This window comes from Suricata suricatta, chromosome 3 (assembly GCF_006229205.1).
Source record: "Suricata suricatta isolate VVHF042 chromosome 3, meerkat_22Aug2017_6uvM2_HiC, whole genome shotgun sequence".
Classification (NCBI taxonomy): Eukaryota; Metazoa; Chordata; class Mammalia; order Carnivora; family Herpestidae; genus Suricata; species Suricata suricatta.
This window is the reverse complement of record NC_043702.1, coordinates 37,018,897-37,032,233: the sequence shown is the minus strand read 5'-3', so window position 1 is coordinate 37,032,233 and position 13,337 is coordinate 37,018,897.

Genomic DNA, 13,337 nt, shown 5'->3' with positions numbered 1-13,337 from the left:
TGGAGAAACAGGCACCCTCCTACACTGTTGGTGGGAATGTAAACTGGTGCAGCCGCTCTGGAAAACAGTGTGGAGGCTCCTCAAAAAACTATCAATAGAACTCCCCTATGACCCAGCTATAGCACTGCTAGGGATTTACCCAAGGGATATAGAAGTGCTGATGCATAGGAGCATAGGTACCCCAATGTTAATAGCGGCACTTTCTACAATAGCCAAATCATGTCCATCACCTGATGAATAGATCAAGAAGATGTGGTTTATCCATACAATGGAATACTACATTGGCAATGAGAAAGAATGAAATATGGCCATTTGTAGCAAAGTGGATGGACCTCAAGGGTGTCATGCTAAGCGAAATAAGTCAGGCGGAGAAGGACAGATACCATATGTTTGCATTCATAGGTCTAACAGGAAAGACCTTGCAGGGGACCATGGGGAGAGGAAGGGGGAAAGAGAGCGAGGGAGAGTGAGGGACACAGATCAAAGGAGACTACTGAATACTGAAAGTGAACCATGGACTGAAGGGGGGGAGGGATTGATGGTCATGGTTGGGGTCACTTGTGGGGAGAAGCACTGGGTGTTATATGGAAACCAATTTGGCAATAAACTATAAAAAATAAATTAATTTTTAAAAAAGACAGTTTAAAAAAAAAGAAACTGATCCCATTCAAATTGCATGAAAAACCATAAAATACCTAGTAATAAACTTACCCAAAGAGGTAAAAGACCTGTATGCTGAAAACTATAAAAGGCGTATGAAAGAATTTGAAGAAGATACAAAGAAATGGAAAAGCATTCCGTGCTCATGGATCAGAAGAATAAACATTGTTAAAATGTCATTTTTACCGAAAGCAATTTACACATTCAATGCAATCCCAATCACAATTGCACCAGCATTCTTCTCAAAGCTAGAACAAACTATCTTAAAATTCATATGGAACCACAAAAGACCCCGAATAGCCAAAGTAATATTGAACAAGAAAACTAAAACGGGAGGCATCACAATCCCAGACTTTAGCCTCTACTACAAAGCTGTCATCATCAAGACAGTATGGTACTGGCACAAAAACAGACACATGGACCAATGGAATAGGATAGAGAGCCCAGAACTGGACCCTCAAGTGTATGGCCAATTAATATTTGACAAAGGAAAAGAGTATCCAATGGAAAAAAGACTGCCTCTTTAGCAAGTGGTGTTGGGAGAGCTGGACAGCAACATGAAGAATGAAACTAGACCACTTTGTGACACCATTCACAAAAATAAACTCAAAATGGATGAAGGACCTGAATGTGAGACAGGAAACATAAAAACCTTAGAGGAAAAAGTAGGAAACAGCCTCCTTGACCTCAACCACAGCAATTTCCTCCTTGACACATCCCCAAAGGCAAGGGAATCAAGAGCAAAAATGAACTATTGGGACCTCATCAAGATAAAAAGCTTCTGCACTGCAAAGGAAACAATAAAAAAAACTAATAGGCAAATGACAGAATGGGAAAAGATAGTTGCAAATGACATATCAGATAAGGGCTAGTACCCAAAATCTACAAGGAACTCACCAAACTCCACTCCAGAAAAAATAATCCAGTGAAGAAATGGGCAGAAGACTTGAACAGACACTTCTCCAAAGAGGACATCAGATGGCCAACAGGCACATGAAATGATGTTCAACATCACTCATCATCAGGGAAATAAAAATCAAAACCACAATGAGACACCACGTCACACCAGTCAGAGTGGCTAACATGAACAAATCAAGAGACTATAGATGCTGGCGAGGGTGTGGAGAGACGGGCACCCTCCTACACTGTTGGTGGGAATGTAAACTGGTACAACCGCTCTGGAAAACAGTGTGGAGGTTCCCCAAAAAACTATCCATAGAACTCCCCTATGACCCAGCACTAGCGCTGTTGGGGATCTACCCAAGGGATACAGAAGTGCTGATGCATAGGGGCACATGTACCCCAATGTTAATAGCGGCACTTTCAGCAATAGCCAAATCATGGAAGGAACCTAAATGTCCATCACCTGATGAGTGGATCAAGAAGATGTGGTATATATACACAATGGAGTACTACATGGCAATGATAAAGAATGAAATCTGGCCATTTGTAGCAACGTGGATGGTCCTGGAGGGTATCATGCTAAGCAAAATAAGTCAGGCAGAGAAGGACAGATACCATATGTTTGCACTCGTAGGTCTAACAGGAGAAACCTAACAGGAGACCATGGGAAGGGGGAAGGGGAGGGCAAGAGTTGGGGAGAGGGAGTGAGGCAAATCATGAGAGACCTTTTAATACTGAGAACAAACTGAGGGCTGAAGAGGGAAGGGGGAAGACAAATGGGGCGTGATGGTCATGGAGAGGGGTGCTTGTGGGGAAGAGCACTGGGTGTTATATGGAAACCAAGTTGGTAATAAACTATTCATTTAAAAAATGAGTATATAAAAACTAACTTTAAGAAAGATATTCTTCTTGATCCAATGCATATTTTATAAAAATGTAAATAATACAAGAAAGAATAATAGAATATTATTATAATCCTAGTTGGCATAGACTGGTTGGCATATATATTAGCATTCAAAACATTAAGCAAAATAAACAACTATTAAAAAATTTAAAATAGAACATCCTATGACCCAGCAGTAGCTCTGCTGGGAATTTACCCAAGGGATACAGAAATGCTGATTCATAGAGGCACATGTACCCCAATGTTTATAACAGCACTTTCAACTATAGCCAAATTATGGAAAGAGCCTAAATGTCCATCAACTAACGAATAGATAAAGATGCGGTTTATGTATACAATGGAATACTACATGGCAATGAGTAAGAATGAAATCTGGCCATTTGTGGCAACATGGATGGAACTGAAGGTATTATGCTAAGTGAAATAAGTCAGACAGAGAAAGACAGTTACCATATGTTTTCATTCATTTGTGGGGGAAGGGAAGGGGTTAAAAAAAAAGTTACAGAGAGGGAGGAAGGCAAACCATAAGAGACTCTTGAATACTGAGAACAAACTGCAGGTTGATGGGGTGGGGGAGGGAAAGTGGATGATGGGCACCGAGGAGGGCACTTGTTGGGATCAGCACTGGGTGTCGTATGGACGCTAATTTGACAATAAATTATATTTTAAAAAACAGTGTTTTGTGAAAATCTAGGAAGACTCCATCTGGACTGTGGCTTTGCTCCATATAAACTGTCTATGGAGTCATTTGCCCTTGGGGATTCTGACACTATAACTGTTTCTTTGGTTTGGTCAGCTTTATTAAGGTATAATTGACAAAAGTATAAGTTATTGAAGGTGAGCATCATAATGATTCGATATACATTGTGAAATTATTCCATCGTCTATTACCTCATGTACTTTTTTTTAAATTTTTTTTAATGTTTTTAATTTATTTTTGAGAGACTGTGCGAACAGGGGAGGGCCAGAGAGAGAGAAGGAGACACAGAATCTGAAGCAGGCTCCAGGCTCCGAGGAGCTGTCAGCACAGAGCCCGACGCAGGGCTCGAACCCACAAACCGTGAGATCATGACCTGAGCCGAAGCCAGACACTTAACCAACTGAGCCACCCAGGTGCCCCTCACCTCATGTACTTTTTTTTTTTAATGTTTTATTTATTTTTGAGACAGAGAGAGACAGAGCATGAGCGGGGAGGGGAAGAGAGAGGGAGACACAGAATCTGAAGCAGGGTCCAGGCTCTGAGCTGTCAGCACAGAGCCCGACGCAGGGCTCGAACCCACAAACAGGAGATCATGACCTGAACTGAAGTCAGAGGCTTAACCGACTAAGCCACCCAGGCGCCCCTCACCTCATATACTTTTGATGAGGACATTTCATTCTTATTTTCAGCAAATGTCAATTATATAATAGTGTTAACTCTAATCGTCATATTACACATTAGATCCTTCAACCTTTCTCATCCCGTAAATTGAAAGTATCCTTTAACAAATTCTATTTCCCCAACCCTTTAGTCCTTGGCAACCACATTTCTCCTTCCTGTTTCTAAGAGTTTGATTTTTTTTTTTAGGATTCCACATATAAGTGTCTTTGGTTATTTTTGAAAAAAATTTTAAAGATTTTATTATTAATCTCTATACCCAACATGGGGTTCAATCTACAACCCCAAGAGTCACATGCTCTACTAACTGATCTAGCCAGGTGCTCCAATTCTTTGAGTTATTTTTTGAGACTATCATAAATATTCTAAAGTCACATCAGCTAGAATCTGATCAGATGTAAGGGCTGCAGCATATTTTATCTGGAAGTAGATCCTACCTATTAGATCTCTAAGTTTCCTGATGAAAAAACGACTGTTTCTCTGACAGTGATCCCACAGAATCAGACACCTAGGAAAGGGCTCACAATTATTCCAAGTTCTCATTTTTCAAGTGGTTTTTAGTAAACCAAAACAAAGTTCATTGTCTCTCAAACTTCTGTAATTACTACACATTTTCAGTTTTATCTTTTATTACCATCTTCTATCATAAAGTCATTTTTAAGACAAAACTCACTCACACTAGAAGTCCTTTTGCTTTTCTGTTTGTTTCTTAAACAACCTTAAAATTTGGGTCTGAAGGATCCGATGTTCAGAGTAGTAGGATTAGTAGTAGGTAACAGTAATATCAATTACTGTTCTGTTCCACTTGGGAGTTTAGAGGAAAGACAAGGATTTGTGGAGTACCATCTCCCCCAGAGCAGCGTCATTAGATTTCAGATGGTTGTCCATTAGTTTCTTAGCCAGTATTGGACAATTATTAGCTCAGTGACCTTTTCTGCTTGCCATTTCTCCTAGTTTCTTTACTGACAGACTTCCACTTCTTGAGATCTTTTGGGCTTGTTTTTATCTTAGGGTCAGATGTTTTAGACAGACAGCCAGAGCTTGTTTACTTTCTAAAGCTCTCTAAAGACATCTAGCAACAGACTACTGGTTTTCTAAAAACTTCACATTTCAGTTGTTTTTTCTTATTAAATTCCCTAATTTAAACGTGAGCCCATTAACAAAAAGAAGTCAAAGCTCTTACTTCAGCTGTTGGTTCTGCCCCAGGATACTATTTGAAAAAAAGAGCAAAATATTTAAGAAACTGGACTATTTGATGGTATTTGGCATCTCTCTTCTCAAGAGCATTTATTCTGGGCTCATGTCTGGTGATCAATCTCATTTCATTGGGCAAGATGGCCTTACATTCACACTGCTCTACATCATCATGTTCTCCACCTTGGGACTTCTTTGGGAATGCAAGCCTTTTTTAATAAATGGTCAGAAACAGTGTACCATATATAAGAGACTAGAACAGACTGAAATATTTTCTGCTTACCAACCCAGAGGAGACTTTTTAGAGCTCTAATAAATCCAGGATTGAGTCTCCTTGGATGGGCTGATCACATGCCCACGCTCAATCAATCACTATCACTTGAGAGATTAAATACTACTTAGCTAGGCCTACATGTGCCCATCTCTGAAACTGAGAATAGTTCCCCAAAGTAAATCTCCGTGATGCTTCTAGATGAAAGTGGAAATGGAAGGAAGTCGAATCAAAACCATAAATGTCTATCACAACAGTCTTAAGACTGTAAGCAGAAAAATGCATCAACACGGCCACTACTGAACCTCATGAACACAGAGCTCTGAGTGGCTGCTAGGTTCCTCTCATATTGACACTCCTTTTCCTCCAAAGCATTTATAGGAGACACAGCTGTCAGGTTCTTCCTGCTTTAATAGCCTATATAGAGACTTTGAAGCACTGCTTAGCCGCCTACTTCCTAATATTTCCTCCACAAGCAATATGAAACAAGAAAGGTGAATTCTACATAAAACCACACTCAGTAACTTGAAGGCAGACAAATCTTTAAAAATTGGTAAAATGAGAAAAATCACCAAATCCCAATGTGTGCTCTCTTACACTTCTACCCCACCTCACTACAAAGTTTGTAGCAGACAAAGGCAAACCAAGATAGAAAACGGAAGCCAGTGAAAGGGTCTCAGGTTCACCGGACACTGTTAACACAAGGACTACATGTATCCTCAGCCTGGAAATACTAAAAAAGAAGAGTGTCCAGGCAGATCCGAGTATGAACTGTAGGAAGGGACTTCTAAGTACAAGGATTTAAAGGGGCGCTCTTCAAAATGAGGTTTGCTGGAGGAGCAGAAACAGGCAAAGGAGGAAAGCCCTCATTGGAAATTGGATTGTTAAGGAGAAAGGAAACTGAAGTTTTAGGAACAATAAGAAAAAAAAGAAGCACAAAACTGAAGACTCCTAACCCTCCCCACAACACAAAAACCTCCTCACCAAAACAACACCCTGGAAAAGCTCCTGGACTTTACTATACTGACAAATGAGAGCTCAATAAACTAGGAATATTGCAAAACAACCCAACACCATGAATGCAAATAAGAGGAAAGTTAAGTCCACACAGAGGACTGCAGAAAGTCGGGAATGAAATTACATCTCGACTGAGGATAATTTCGCCCAATAAACCCTCATGAAGGAAAAGAAACTTCAATTATCTCAAGTTTCATGACAAACTTTTCAGGAGAGGAGAATCAATGTGAAAGAAATTAAAAACTAAGGACAGAAATGGACAAAAATCAGAGAAATGAAGAATACTGTTTGCACTTACAGCAATGGAAGAAAGAGGCAAGGAGAGAGGGAGGAGCGCAGGGCTGCCAACAGCTCGTGAAGCCCCGAGACCCCAGCCCCACTCAGCGCCCCAGCCCACATAAACTGCCAGGTGCGTTCGTATTCTTTTTTAATTTTCTAATTTTTCATTTTTCAAGTAAGCTCTATACCGATGTGGGGCTTGAATTCACAACCCCAAGATCACAAGTGCACACTCCACCAACTAAACTGGCCAGGCACCTCAAGGTTGTATTATTTTAAAGTTTGTACTATTTTAACCCCCTAAGTGTGTGGTAGGGGCAATAAAAAAGTTAGTACAAATAGACGTTTTTAAAAACCTCAAAGAATATGTGTGAACCATCAAAACTATAAAAAATTGGGTTTGAAACCGGGCTCCCATCGCCAGAAGTTGGCCCCCCCCCACCGTCCCAGGGCCCCTCCCCACCTGGTTACGTAACCATCCTCAGCCCCCCTCTCCAAGGGCCCCTGCCTGGAAGTGGGGGTTCACCAAAAATAAGTAAGTAAATAAATAAATCTATAGAGAATTGGTTTTAAACGTGTAAGAGTTTAGAGAATTCTGCATCCATCAGGCATCTTGAGGAATTTACAAGGCAGAGATCAGCTAACCTTTTGTGTAAGGACCAGACAGTAAATGTTAGAGGCTCTGAGGGCCAGAGTTAATGTCCCATATTATTGGTTGGGGTTTTTTTTTAATTTTTTAAAAACATTTATTCCTATTTTTGAGAGACAGAGACAGAGCAGGGGAGAGGCAGATAGAGAGAGAGACACAGAATCTGAAGCAGGCTCCAGGTTCTGAGCTGTCAGCACAGAGCCCAACATGGGGCTCAAACCCACAAATTGTGATATCATGACCTGAGCCAAAGTAGGATGCTTACTCAGTTGAGCCACCCAGGTGCCCCAATGTTTATTTACTTTTGAGAGAGAGAGAGAGCAAGCAGGGGAGGGGCAGAGAGAGAAGGGCACAGAGGATCTAAAGCAGGATATGCATTGATAGCAGACAGCCCCATGTGGGACTTGAACTCGCCAAACTCTCAAGATCATGACCCAAGCTGAAGTCCAAGTCTGAAGTTTAACAGACTAAGCCACCCAGGTGCCCCGTGTTCTTGTTAACAACCCTTTAAAGTGGGGGGTGGGTGAGGGGGTGGAATTCTTTGCTCACAAAACCAAGACAGGAGCCAGATTTGGCCTGCAGGCCTTATTTTCACAATCCCTGTGTTAGAGAAGAAGCTTCATCCAACTAAGTAATAATGGAAAATTTCAGGGAAAGGATTGAGGAGGTGAAGATTTTTAAAATATGTAATTATGCACAGCAATATATAAGCCAAAGGTAAAGATAAGAGTGGAAAACTGATGTACAAATGTCACATATTATGATAAAATAGATACAAATGACAGGATGTTGGCGGGGGCGGGGGTCCGCCTGGGTGGCTCAATGGGTTAAGCATCTACTCTTGGTTTCTGCTCAGGTCATGATATCTCAGTTTCTGAGTTGAAGCTCCATATCAGGTTCTGTGCTGACAGTGCAGTCTGCTTGGGATTCTCTCTCTCTCCCTCTCAAAATAAACAAATCATAACAATTTTTAAAAATTATTAAATGACAGAAAGGAGAGGGAAATACAAAAGTAGACTACCGTTGCTGTATGGGCCATGGGAGGGCATTAAAGGATAATGGAAGCTTGATAAACCAGATGATCAATGATTAAATAAGTAAAGAGGACTAAGCGCTATTTTAAAAAGTACAACTGAGGGAGGTGGTGCAAGATGATAATGTACAAAGATCCTGAACTCATCTCTTCCCAGAGACATACTCTGCAGCTACATATGGAACAATTTCCTCTGAAAACTAGCTGAGCAACTCCTTCCTATCAAACAAATGAGAAAAAACCACAATGAAGGGGGTAGAGTCTGAGAGCAAATCTCACCATAAGCCTCACACATGACATAGTGACCCAGAATCAAGAGAGAGCTTAAAAACTTGGAACTTCTCCCTAAGTAAAGGCTTCATGCCCCAAGTCAGGCACCCCAAGTTTTAAGACTTGTACCCAAGATGAGCCCCCAAAACCTGGCTTTGAAATCCAATGGGGCTCATGTCCAGGAGACCCAAAGGGCCATAGCAAAAGGAGAAAAGACTCTCAAGGGGCACGCATAAACTCACCAGGGGGCCCAGCACAGAAGCCCAGATTTTAGGTGGGCAGGACAGGAGGGGGCTCCAGGACAGATGCTGGCCGGCACCATTTTCGCACCTTCTCTCTACCTTGCTAAGGTTGGCAGGCAGAGTTTCTTTCACGCTACCCTTTCCCCCTCGCCCCCCACTCTGCATGTGCTATCTTCACTTTCTTCTCTGCCACACTCTAGAGCACCCGTAGGATTGTCACATTCTCTCCAAGTGCCAGATGCCACCTGCCCAGAACGCTGTTCAAATGGCACAGACACACACGCACCCACCCTTCGTACGATGCCTATTTACTTGTCCACAACTTTCTCTTCAGCTTAAACAGTTCTTGTAAGGCTAGTTTAACGGTGATGAGGTCCTTTAACTTTTTTGTTTGCTGGTCTTTAGCTCTTCAGTTTGCCCGCCGAAGGGCAGGCGTCTGGTCTAGCATGCTTCTAGGGACGTGTGGAAGTGCTCTCAGGGAATGAGCTAGTGGATGCAGTCTCGGCTCTCTCCCTCTGCATCGCTTGGCTTGCTGGTAGCTCCCCAAAAGGAGTTTATACCCTTGTATTATACCCAAATCTTTGGGACTACTGCCTGGGGGACCTGGCTCTACTGGCAGCAGGGCTTACGCTTGCGGCCCCACAGAACTGTATGTATTTGTGTGCTTTAAAATGCACTGCCTAGGGGTGCCTGGGTGGCTCAGTCCGTTAAGCGTCCGGCTTCGGCCCAGGTCATGATCTCACAGTTCGTGGGTTCGAGCCCCAAGTCAGGTTCTGTGCTGACAGCTAGCTCAGAGCCTGGAGCCAGCTTCCAATTCTGTGTCTCCCTCTCTCTATGACCCTCCCCTGCTCACGCTGTCTCTGTCTCTCAAAAATAAATAAAAAACATTAAAAAAAATTTAAAATAAAATAAAGTGCACTGCCTAAGGATCTTCCAGTCAGCCTATATAGAGGTGCTGGCTGAGATGCCACCCCCTTTGGGACCCTGGCAGTAGGGACATCCCTGCAGCAACTGGGAGGGGTTAGGCATACAACAGGCTGCCGGAATTAGCGTAAGGGTCTGAGAGACAGAGTTACAGCAAGCGTTAACAATAAGGTTCATCTCCTGCGGGAGGCCATGAGACCGCTCCTTCAGAATGGAGAGAGGTGGCTGTTACATCTGTTGCATAGGAACCAACACAGAGAGTGAAGCAAAATGAGGAAACTAAGGAATATGTTCCAACTGAACAAGACAAAACCTCAGGGGAAGAAAACAAAAAAAAAGAGCCACATAATAAAACAGATAAGTACCTAACTCATAAAGAGTTCAATGTGATGATTATAAAGATGCTTGTCATGGGGCGCCTGAGTGGCTCAGTGGGTTAAGCACCAGAGTTTGGCTCAGGTCATAATTTCACACCTTGTGAATTCAAGCCCTGCATTGGGCTCTGTGCTGACAGCTCAGAGCCTGGAGCCTGCTTCAGATTCTGTGTCTCCCTCTCTCTCTGCCCCTCCCCTGCTCACATTCTGTCTGCCTGTCTCTCTCTCTCTCTTAAGAATAAATAAACATTAAAATTTTTTAAAGATGTTCAGCAAAACTGAAACACTGTACAGTGGTAACTTCAAAAAAAAAAAGAAAATATAATACTGGATAGAAGTCACAGAGCAAAAGAATACATTAACTGTACTGATAAATACAGTAAAGGGGTTGAATGGCAGACTGCTTGGGCAGAAGAAAGGATTCGTTAACTCCAAGGGTAAAACAACTCACCCCATCAGATCAACAAAGAGAAAAAAAATGAAAAAAGTAAAAATAGCTTTAAGGAACTTAGGGACAACATTAAGCATACTAGTATTCACATTATACAGATCGCAGAATGAGAAGAAAGAGAGACAGTGGCAGGAAACTTATTTGGAGAAATAAAGCTGAAAACTTCCCTAACCTGCAGAAGAAAACATTTAGATCCGGAAGACCAGAGTGTTCCAAATAAGATGAACCTACCTGAGACACATAATTAAAATGTCAAAAGTTAAAGGAGAGAATTTTAAAAGCAAGAGGAAAACAACTTGTTACATACAAGGGAAGCACCATAAAACTATCAGGTTTTAAAAAAATGTTTCTATTTATTTGAGACAGAGATAGAGCATACCAAGAGAGGGGCAGAGAGAGAGAGGAGACACAAAACCCAAAGCAGGTTCCAGGCTCTGAGCTGTCAGCCCAGAGCCCAATATGGGGCTTGTCCCCATGAATTGTGAGATCATGTCCTGAGCTGGAGTTGGATGTTTAACTGACAGAGACACCCAGGCGCCCCCAAAACTATCAGATTTTAGAAGAAATTTTGCATGCCCGAAGGGAGTGCCACAATATATTCAAAATGTGAAAAGAAAAAAAATTCCAACCAAGAATGCTTTACCTGGCAAAGTTAATCAGAATAGAAGGGAAGATAAAGAGTTTCACAGACAAAAGCTAAAGGAGTTCACTACTAAATTAGTCTTATAAGAAATGTCAGAGTACTTTAAGTTAAAAAAAAAAAGGGTTCTTAATTAGTAACAAGAAAACATATGAAAATGTAACTCACACTGGTAAAGTTAGATATATAGTAAAGGTAGTGGATTAATCACTTATAAAGCTAATATGAAGATTAAAAGAAAAAATTAGTAAAAATAACTAAAATTACAATAATTAGTTAAGGGATCCAAGGGTAAAAACATGTAAAATGTGACATCAAAACCATAAAATGCAGCAGGAGGGACAAAAACGTAGAAATTTAGAATGTGTTCCAATGTATCAACTTAAAATAGACTACACACACACACACACACTTGCATGCCTCATGGTAACCACAAAACAACATCAGGTAGACACACAAAAGATAATGAGAAAAAGGAATCTAAGCATACCACTAGAGCAAGTCATCAAACCACAAAGGAAGAGACCAAGAGAAGAAAAAGGGACAAAGAGGAACTACAAAACAGTCAGAAAACAAAAATGGAAATAACACCAACAGTACCTATCAATGCTTACTTTAAATGTAAATGGACTAAATTCTCCAATTTAAAAAAAAAAAAAAAAAGAGTGGTTGGATTTAAAAGACAAACAAGACCCATCCATATGCTCCCTACAAGATACTCACTTCAGCTGTAAGAACACACAAAGTGAAGGGATGAACAAAGACACTTCATGTAAATGAAAACCAGAAAAAAGCTGGGGTAGCTATACGTATACTAGATAAAATAGACTTTAAAACAAAGACTGTACTAAGAGACAAAGCACTGTAAAATAAGGGGCCAAGCTCACTAAAAAAAGATATAACATGGAAATATTTATGCACCTAATATAGGAGGATTAAATATATATAGCAAATATGAAGGGACCAAAAGGAAGAAATTGGCAGTACAGTAATAGTGGGGGATTTTAATATCCCACTTACATCAATGGATATCAGAAAAATCAATAAGGAAATATTGGTCTCAGATAACACACTAGACCAAATGAACTTGATATTCATAAAACATTCCATCCAAAAGCAACAGAATACACATTTTTCTGAAGTACAAGAAGGAATATTCTCCAGGAAAGGTCAAATGTTAGTCTACAAAACAGGTCTTACTTTATTTAAGAGGACTCACACCATATCAGGCATCTTGTCCACAAAATGGTAGGACACTAGGAGTCATTACAAAAAGGAAACTGGAAAATTCACAAATATGTGGAAGTTAGCAAACATGCTACAAAACCGCTAAGGAGTAAACAAAGAAATTAGTAGAAATAAATACATTGAGACAAATGAAAATGGAAATAACACACCAAAATTGATGGGATGCAGCAAGAGTTCTGAGAAGGAAGTTCATAATAAATGTTTACCTCAAGAAACAAGAAAAATCTCAAAACAATCTAACATTACACCTCAAAAACTAGAAAAAGGAGAACAAACCAAACCCAAAGCTCATGGAAGAATATAAACAAAGAGCAGAAGTAAATGAAACAGTTTTAAAAAGTACCAATGAAAAAGATTAATAAACCCAAGAGATGGTTCTTTGAAAAGATAAAGACTCAAAAAAAAAAAAAAAAAAGATTTTAGAAGTGAAAGAGGAGCTGTTTCAACTGATACAACAAATACAAAGGATCCTAAGAAACTACTACGAACAATTCTATTTCAACAAATTAGACAACCTAGAAGAAATGAATAAATTCTTCATTGTATGAAGAACATACAAGACTAAATCATGAATTAAAAAATTTGAGTAGACCAATACTGGTAAGAAAATTAGATCAGTAATTGAATACCTTTCAGTAAACAGCAGTCCAGAATCAGATGGCTTCACTGGTGAATTCTACTAAACATTCAAAGAATACCAATCTTTTTTAAAATCTTAAAAAAAAACACAAAAGCAAACCAACAGATGAGGAAGAACTCTTCTGTCCTCATTTTACAGGCCAGTGTTACCCAGATACCAAAACCAAAGTTGCCAGGAGAAAATTACAGGCCAGTACCGCTGATTGACATAGATGCAAAATATTAGCAAACTGAATTCAACAATACATTAAAGTGATCATA